General features: G+C 35.5%; 1 pseudogene; it reads left to right on the forward strand.

Moving 5' to 3' along the window:
* Positions 1-3,953: 3,953 nt before the first annotated feature.
* The window catches only part of LOC137639664 (neural-cadherin-like), a 69,365-nt pseudogene continuing 63,318 nt past the window's right edge, over positions 3,954-10,000 (forward strand).

Consider the following 10,000-nt stretch of genomic DNA (forward strand, 5'->3'; position numbering starts at 1 on the left):
TGAAGCAGTTTCCTTGACTGGTTTCTTTTTTTCTCCCTGGTTTATCACTTGTTCGGAGGTATAATACAGCAATGAAATATCATACAAATCATAAGTATATTTATCTTACCATTTTTAGCAATATTTTTGCTAAACCATGAGGATTTCTCCGGTGGGGAATACAATTCCTATTAGTTATATTAGGTAAATAGAGTCATACTTTGTTTGTTACTAGCAATGGCATTTCCGTCTATTTTGAATTTGCAAAATCTACTGCAATCACCACTAAAGTATTTTCCTTTGATATCACAATCTACCACTGGTCCCTTAAAATTGTTAGTCCATGAGCCAGACCAGATATTGGTACCACCTGGTGTGGCATAAGGTCACTGTGTTTTCTTGATAGGTATATATCCATAGATGAAAAAAAAAATTTGAAGCCAAGGGTAGAGCAGTAGCTTAATGCTAATAATCACCTCATGAAGATCTACGAATGGTCCCAATATGGGATCCTAAATTTTGGGGTAGGAGAAATATAAATTGCAATATCTTTTGAAGTAATGGTCCAATTTCTACGTATGACCACTCAAAATAATGAGAATTTTATGTTCTACATAATTCTATATCATATTTGCCCATATGCTAATGAAGTAGGTCACTAGAGGTCAAAAGGTCACAAGATTTTGCCCTTGCCTAAAATCAATAGCGCTGTTCAAAAAATCACCCCAGATACTGAATCAAGGAGAATTTCTCCACTGAAATGGGCTCAGATTTGAGATAATAAGTGTCCAAATCCATTTTATGCCTAGGAATGTTAAATTTATTCGTATCTGAGGTATGATACTTAACGGTATTTGACAATTTTTTTTAAGAAGCCCATTTTTAGCCAGAGAAGAAACAAAATTGAATTACTCAATCTTCTGATCATTTAGTATGCATGTTTTGCTGAAATCTGTTTTTAACCATTAAAATATTGCACTATGCATAAACTATGTTACATTTTGTCAGGTTTACAAGGAACGAAGTCATTTGACAGCCCTGTAACCCATGTCAAACAGCATGATGTCAAAATGCCATGGCCCCCAGTACCAGAGGAGATGAAAGATGGAGCAACCTTCATACCATGCTCTGTGAAAACCTTCTTGAGGATGCTGTTGACAGGTGAATCGGACCCCTCAGCTCCTGTATCGGATCGATTACAAAGGCTCATTGAATCAGTTGGGCAAGACCTCGTGTATGGTATAATGTGCGCAAAGGTAATACCTCCTAAACACATCCTCCTGCCATATGCTATCAAACCCCTAACTGGTTGTGTTGAGATCATTCGCCTCTTAAACCGAAGTGGTCATGGTGTTTCTTACTCAAAACTTGAAGAGATTGACACATGTATTCATAAGATGGTGTTGAACGAAGGATGTGTTGCCATACCAAGAGTTATCCAGCCTAATGTTCAAGTGACATTGGCATATGACAACATTGATAGGAGGGAGGAGACACTGAGCGGAGGAGGGACATCACACTGAGTTAACGGCATCGTTGCACAGCCCAGGGTGTTTGGACTACAACCCCTCATACAGCATCAAGTAAATGAAGAGAACCGAAAACATCGGACCATAGAGATTGAGGAAAGACTTCCTTCCATCTACATTGCTGGAAAGCGTGTTGGACCTCCTCTTCGTGGATATGTGGAAATGGATGACCAAACAATGAATCATGAAGTGAAAAAGAAAACTCTGCTTTGGTTGCTCACTCGTGCACATTGTGCTTCAAACTAAACTGTGGGGAGCTGGACAGGCTTCAACATTCAAGTCTGTGATGAAGTAGAGATCACCCCTGATGAAGTTGGTTATTTTACCCACAATAAATGCCCCTACCACTTTGCTGTCTACTGTCCATGATGTGTTGTGCCAGTGTCAACTAATCAGATCACTAGGTCTTAGTAGCATTATCGTTGTGTTTGACCAAGCACTATATGCCAAGGCAACTGAAATAATTTAGAAGCAGAGAGATACATTTTCAGAAGTCGTTCCTCGGATGGGCACATTTCACACCCTGTGTACACTCTTAAGCATCATTGGTAAACGATTCTAAGATGCTGGGTTGAGAGATCTTTGCATTTAATCAGGTGTCATTGCCGAGGGGTCAGTAGAAAAGCTACTTTTGGGAAAACAGCACAATCGATTAGTTAGGTTCAACAAACTACTGTATGAAAGGGTTCTTAGAAATAAATGGAGAAGATGAAATTGCCATTCGAAACTTGGTCAATACATTTTCCCAAGATATATGCCAGGAGACATTCACAGAGACACTGAGCACCCAAGCATTTGTGTCACTGGCTGAAAGTTTTGAGGCATACAAAGAGAGTCTGCACCAGGATCGAGGGGATCTAGCATAATTTTGGATGTTGTACTTGGACATGGTAGACATCATGTTGAACATGCTGCGAGCTTCTAGAGAAGGAATTTAGTGTCTCCATCTGTCTGCTATCAAAGACATGATACCATGGTCTTTTGCATATAATAAGCACAACTATGCCCGGTATCTTAGCACATATTACGCAGAGATGACAAACCTGTCAACAGAGTGCCCAGATTCCCTGGAGCACCTCTGGAACGGCGGGTTTTCCATTAAAATTGGACCTGCCAATCCATTTGGAAGGATTCTTGTGGATCAGGACATTGAGGAGACAGTGAATAAAGACACCCAGATACCAGGTGGGACAAAAGGTTTCAGGCTCAGGCCAAGTGCAGTTAGTACACAGATACTACCTGACTGCAGAGTACAGAAGTTCATTTCTTGGTTTAATGAAAAGTGCACTGGGGAGTAGCCAACCATTTTGCCACCCTGATCTCACTGCATTACGGATAAAGAACGATGAAGGGCAGTATCAATATTGGTCAGCATGTTTGATGAAAATTGGACAAATCCATTTGGTGTCCCCTCTGAGCTAATCAGCCTCTCCACAGGAACGATCACTCCTGACAACATTGCAAAAGATCTTTTAGGGGCCAAGGTTAAGGGAACTTTAGCATTTAAAGAATTTTACAATGAAAGGCTTGATATCAGCGCCACCAAGAGTTTTTTATGACCCACTAAAGAACCTGAAACTGAAAACATTTAGTGATATCAAAATGAAGAGTTTTGTGAAAACACAGGGACGGAGAGTCATCATATCTGCTGACAGAAACCTGTTTGCAAAAATGACGCTCATTGGACAGACCAGAAAGCTGGACATGAGGAATGTGCTATCCTATCGTCTTGGTCCTATACCTTGGTCATTAGCAAACCCTGAAGGCACCCTACGAAAGACCAATAGGGCACAGCTCTCCAAACATCTGAGAAAGGATCTTTCACCAGCCGATACCATCCCGTCTAATTCAGTTTGCATCATTGATGGAATGGCCATTGTACAGAAAATAATGGCCAACACCACAAATGTCTCTTTTGGAGAAGCCTCCAAATCCATCTTCTCTGCGATCCTGAGGGAGGGGAGAGTTAAGTGCCGAATTGATGTTGTCTTCGACGTATACAAAGGAAACTCCATTAAGAATGCTGAGCGGGTGAAAGGAGGGTCTAAGGGTGCTATGACGTTTGGTAAGATTTTATCTGGCCACAGTTTGAAGCAGTGGAAGAATTTTCTACATAATGAGAAAAACAAGACCCAACTGATTGAGTTTCTTGTTGATGAATGGAGCAATGATCAAAGTCTACGTGAAAGGCTAGACAAGAAAGATCTTTTCCTGACACATGGATATCAATGCATACGAGTTACAAAAGACTCAGTCTCTGACATTCAAGATCTATAGAGTAGTCAGAAGGAGGCAGACACCAGGCTACTTCTACATGCAGAGCACTGTGGCAGGTCTGGTCTGGCAGCTGTTGTCATCGTATCACCAGACACTGATGTCTTTCTTTTGGCTATGGCTTTTACACCAAAGTTAGCATGCCATGTATATTTCAAATTGGACTCAAAGATGCGTACTGAATATATAGACGTTAAGAAGGCTTCAGATCTTCTCGGTCTCGAAAAATGTGCCTGCCTTCTTGGTCTCCACTCATTCACAGGTTGTGACACTGTGAGCAGCTTTGCCAGAAAGGGCAAAGTCTCAACTCTCCGTCTTCTAAATGATAAAGACCACATGAAAACCCTGCAATCATTAGGCTAATCGTGGGACGTATCGAACCAAGCAATTAAACAACTAGAGCCACTAACATGTTTCCTTTATAGTGCCAGGACAACAATTAACAGCATAAATGAGTTGCGTTTCTCCATTTTTTGTTCGAAGAAAGGCGAGGCTGAGTCTTGTCAACTGCCACCACGTGCATCTTCCTTGTCAATCACTACAAGAGAGCCAACTATCAGTGTGCCATCTGAAAAAGAAGTTTGGAAAGGAATCCGGATATTCCTTCTCCAGTTGGCCATGGGTGAAAGGTAGATGAAGGAGAGTTAGTGATCGACTGGGGCGACGCACCACGTGCCCCTGAGGCTGTCATGGAGTTGATCACCTACAACTGTCAAAAGCAGTGCTTGGAGGAGAGTTGTTCGTGCCTACAGAACAGAATGAGGTGCACATACCTTTGCAAGTTACAGACATGTAGCAACATGGAGGAAGAGGAGGAGGAGGAGCAGGGGACTATTGAATTTGAAGGCTCATCTGATGATGACGACACTGGTGAAGAACGAGATAAAAAAGTTTACTGATTCAAAGAGGCCGAAAAATATCCTGGGAGCATGACTTTAGGGTAGGAGATAAGTAGGCCTACAAATGCAAAAAAAAAAATGTTTGCAAGTATCAACATTTTTGTATTTGTTGAAAGATGGGTCCTCATATTCTTATGTTTTGTTCTGTCAGATAGAAGTAACATGCGTTTCCTAAGTTAAGTGGTGTATGTGCTTGACCTTGACCCCAGGGCATTGACCTTTAAATGTCAAAATAATCCTAGATGAAATAAACTCATTCTGACATGATTTTTGCTCTTGGTGGGGAAAATCTGTTTGTAAAATTGCATGAATGAGCAACAAATTGTCATCTTTATGTTTGCAGGTGTTTCATTAAAGAAATGGCCTTTTCCAAATATGTGTCAAGTACCGTTAAGTACCATACCTCAGATACATATAGATATAACACTTTTAGGCATAAAATGGAGTTGGACACTTATTATCTTCTATCTAAGCTCATTTCAGTGGAAAAATTCCCATTGGTGCAGTAGCTGGAGAGATTTTTTGAACAGAGGTACAGATTTCATGCAAGAGCAACATTTTATGACCTTTTGACTTCTAGTGACCTACTTTATTGGCATATTGGAACATAAAATTCCCAACATTTTAAGTGGCAACTTGCAGATATTGGACCATTACTTCAAAAGATAGTGCAATTTACATCTCCCCTACCCCAAAATTTTTTATCCCATATTGGGACCATTCGTAGATCTTTACGAGGTGATTACTAGCACTAAGCTACTCCTCAAAGCTTGGCTTCAAACTTTTTTTTCATCTATGGATATATACCTTTCAAGAAAGCACAGTGACATTTTCCCACCCCAGGTGGTACCAATCCGTACAATTCTTGGGTCTGGCTCATGGACTATGTAGGATGCATTCTACTAACCTGTGGTACTTGTTTTTTTTTTTTTTTTTTTTTTTTTTTTTTTTTTTTTACTATATATCAAACTCCATTGTAACTTTGAAAAAATGAGATGATAAAAAGATTGCTCAAACTTTGATTAGATCATGTTTTTACGTTAGTCACCATTTTAACATCAAATTTAAGATTCTCAATCATATTTATTGCTAAAAAACTTTCATAAAAAGTCATTTGAACAAAATCTTGCAAAATATTATTTTTGTGTGGTACCGCAATTAGTAAATCGAAATTCGAGTAAAGCCGACATCACCAAAAGGGCGTATTTCATAGCAATCTTACCATACGGTGAATCAAAGCCTTCCACCCTTAAGTAAAAAAAAAAAAAAAAAAAAATGATGAATCAATAGCTTCCACCCTTAGGTAAAAAAAAAAAAAATGCTCGAGGAGAAACCCTGTCAGGCAACCATAGATTATATAATTTCCACATTGCCGTTATCAAAACTATATTCTAAATATCTATTGTCGATGTATGCTTTATAGTATAAGTTATTTTTGTGTGGTACCGCAATTAGTAAATCGAAATTCGAGTAAAGCCGACATCACCAAAAGGGCGTATTTCATAGCAATCTTACCATACGGTGAATCAAAGCCTTCCACCCTTAAGTAAAAAAAAAAAAAAAAAAAAAAATGATGAATCAATGGCTTCCACCCTTAGGTAAAAAAAAAAAAATGCTCGAGGAGAAACCCTGTCAGGCAACCATAGATTATATAATTTCCACATTGCCGTTATCAAAACTATATTCTAAATATCTATTGTCGATGTATGCTTTATAGTATAAGTTATTTTTGTGTGGTACCGCAATTAGTAAATCGAAATTCGAGTAAAGCCGACATCACCAAAAGGGCGTATTTCATAGCAATCTTACCATACGGTGAATCAAAGCCTTCCACCCTTAAGTAAAAAAAAAAAAAAAAAAAATGATGAATCAATGGCTTCCACCCTTAGGTAAAAAAAAAATGCTCGAAGAAAAAACCCTGTCAGGCAACCATAGATTATATAATTTCCACATTGCCGTTATCGAAACTATATTCTAAATATCTATAGTCGATGTATGTTTTTATAGTATAAGGTATCCTGTTCAGTACAAAGTCATACTAAAAAATTTAAGGATAATGCAAAGAATAAAACTTTATTAAAAATCAGATAAAAGTTCCATCTCTGATTTAGGTTTTAAAAGGTTACTGGTATTTAAATTAATTACAGTTTTTCTTCATGATAATACACCGAGGAGGTGACTCACGTAGGCTTTGTTAAAAATTCCTTATCAGGAAGATGTTTTTCTTTGAGTATGAATACATTCATAAAATGTTTTTTAAATGGTAGAGTTATATATTAAAATATAAATATGCTTATTCTAGTGGGCCATACTATCACAATAGTCTGGTAATAACGATCTGTACGTGTATATATATATATATATATATATATATATATATATATATATATATATATATATATATATATATATATATATATATAGATATATATATATAGATATATATATATATATATATATATATATATATATATATATATATATACATATATATATATATATATATATATATATATATATATATATATATATATAATATATATATATATATATATATATATATATATATATATATATATATATATATATATATATATATATATATATATATACACTATGATCGAACCCTAGCCCGTTCAAATAAAAAGCCAGCATATGTGTGTATGTTGTGTGTGTGTGTGTGTATGTGTGTGTGTTTGGGGATGATGATTAAAGAACATAGAGGCTATATTTCATCAGCAATCAATATTATTCTAAAAAAATGTCTTAACTACAACATCAAAAAATTCTTACTACTACTACTACTACTACTACTACTACTGCTACTGTAACTAATAATAATATTAATAATAATAACAACATTAAAAATAAAAATAATAATAATAATAATAATAATAATAATAATAATAATAATAATAATAATAATAATAATAATAATAATAATAATAAACGTATCAGTAGAATCAACTACTACCCAAGGTAATCTAAGGAAGGAGATAAAATGAATAAACCAAATAGTGTCGTCGTCGAGCAAACTAGTTCTTCCTCAGAGTAGGACACATGTTTGAAAATAAGAAAAGAAAGACGTCGGAAAAGCTTTCCTAGGTGAGAGGTTCCTCTGTCCATCCCACAACTATCACCTCCGAAGCACACGCGTAACTGTTCCGGATCTTTGTTTCTCAGAGGAACTCCAGATAAGAAGCTGGCATGTCATCGCTGCTAGCAAGTTCAGAGAGTGTCTGACAGTAAGTAAAGTGGCAGAAAGAAAATGAGAGGATATGAGACCCAGTGCTGGCAAGAGGCGCCTAAGAAAGCTTGCTGAAATAGTTTGGAAGTTTAATCGAAACGGGGGGGAAAATGCTGAAAGAACACTGATTTCTTGTTATGTTTATCGATGTAGTCCTTTTATTTTTGTATAAAAATTATCCAAAATCTGAACAATTGTGTTGATTAACAAAAATAAAAATATTTCAATCCATGTTTTTGTTGGAATGCTATGTAGTGGGATCTTGGAAAAGTCCCTGCCAAGCGTTCTGCCGAACTGGGGTTCGAGTGAAGCTCAAGTTCGATTGTTTTTTTTTTTTTTTTTGTAATTTCTGCAACCTCACCATCCCTGTGAGAGGGGGATTAGGGTTTTGGGGAGCCTATTGGTCTACCCGCTGAGTCATCAGCTGCCAGTGCCTGGCCCTTCCTGGTACTATCTTGGGTGAATAGGGGTCTTAGGCGCTGATCTAATGTAGATATGGCCAGTCTCTAGGGCACTGTCCTGCTAGCTAGGGTAATGTCACTGTCCCTTATCTCAGTAATTTATAAGCGGCTTTTAACCTTTAAACAAACATTTATTGTATATGGCACATACGTAAACATATACACTATAGGCTATCTATGAATACATGAATGCAATCCAAGACACAACATTCCTTCAATACCCTGTACTAAAATTCTTAGCTAAACATAATAGGTAGTTTAATAATGATATGTTATAATCAACAAATAGCCTTCATATGCAAATATTTTCACAAACACTCACACACACATATACACACACGTATATATATATATATATATATATATATATATATATATATATATATATATATATATATTATATATATATATATATATATATATATATATATATATATATATATATCCCTGGGAAAAATTTAAACACTATACGAATATATACAGGTTTCGTCTACTTCTAAGATATCATTAAGAGGACTGATATATAGATAAAAACTTTTTTGTAATATCTAAGTGTTTGATGAAATGGTACTGAAGTTTTCATGCAAGGATGCAATAGTCATTCTAATAACGATCGTAGGTTTTCTAACCTAATTTCTCTCTATACGATTGAAAAGCTTAGGCATGAGTCAGAAAATGAGCCTTTGATTTATTTTCTAAAGAAAAAAAGTCAAACATCTAATATACACTATCTGAAATATTTCATTTCAATGTCATATGACAAATATTCTTGTATAAACGCAGAAGAAAAACAGAAAAAGTTTATTAGATTTCCTCTTCAATATGAAAGACAATGTTGAAAATCTTGAGTGCTTTTCAAAAACCTGTGAGTGAATTCGAGACAGTTCAAGCAAAGTCAAATGTAAACCTTATCAAAATTCAAGACCAGTTCGGCAGGAGGTCATGGAATTCTGGGTCGAAGAAATCGTTCATGGATGTTCCCATTCACAGAGGTAACTTTTTTGACTTTGAAAAATAAGAAAAAACTTCTCAAATACCCTACTACATTCTGGAATTGATGCAAAACGTTTTTACTTAGAAATGAGAAAAACAGTTTAATCTTGAGTGGAATTTATATAGAAAAACAAAGGCAATATTTTGTTGTTATGGGAAGACAAATGCATAAGATTAATTTGACCGTTTTGGTTGCATTTTCTCTGCAATATTATTAATTGTGTACAAGAAAATTGGAATATATATATAAACCCTTTGAGTAATCATTTTCATAAAATATAATAGTTTTTATCATATAGTTTATATATATATATATATATATATATATATATATATATATATATATATATATATATATATATATATATATATCTATATATATATATATATATATATATATGTATGTATATATATATATATGAATATATATATAGATTTTCTTACTTCACTTTCTTTCTCTTCATCACGATCACTAGACCGCTTCCTAGATTTTATAAAGAAACTATCGAAAGAAAGTTTCTTGGTACGGCTTTTCAGAATTTTTTGGAAACTGGTTAAGCAGACATCATCGATTTCCGAAACTACATGGCCCGTTGAAATACTACCGCCAGAGAGTTA

The sequence above is a fragment of the Palaemon carinicauda genome, chromosome 4 (assembly GCF_036898095.1).
Source record: "Palaemon carinicauda isolate YSFRI2023 chromosome 4, ASM3689809v2, whole genome shotgun sequence".
NCBI classification, from domain to species: domain Eukaryota; kingdom Metazoa; phylum Arthropoda; class Malacostraca; order Decapoda; family Palaemonidae; genus Palaemon; species Palaemon carinicauda.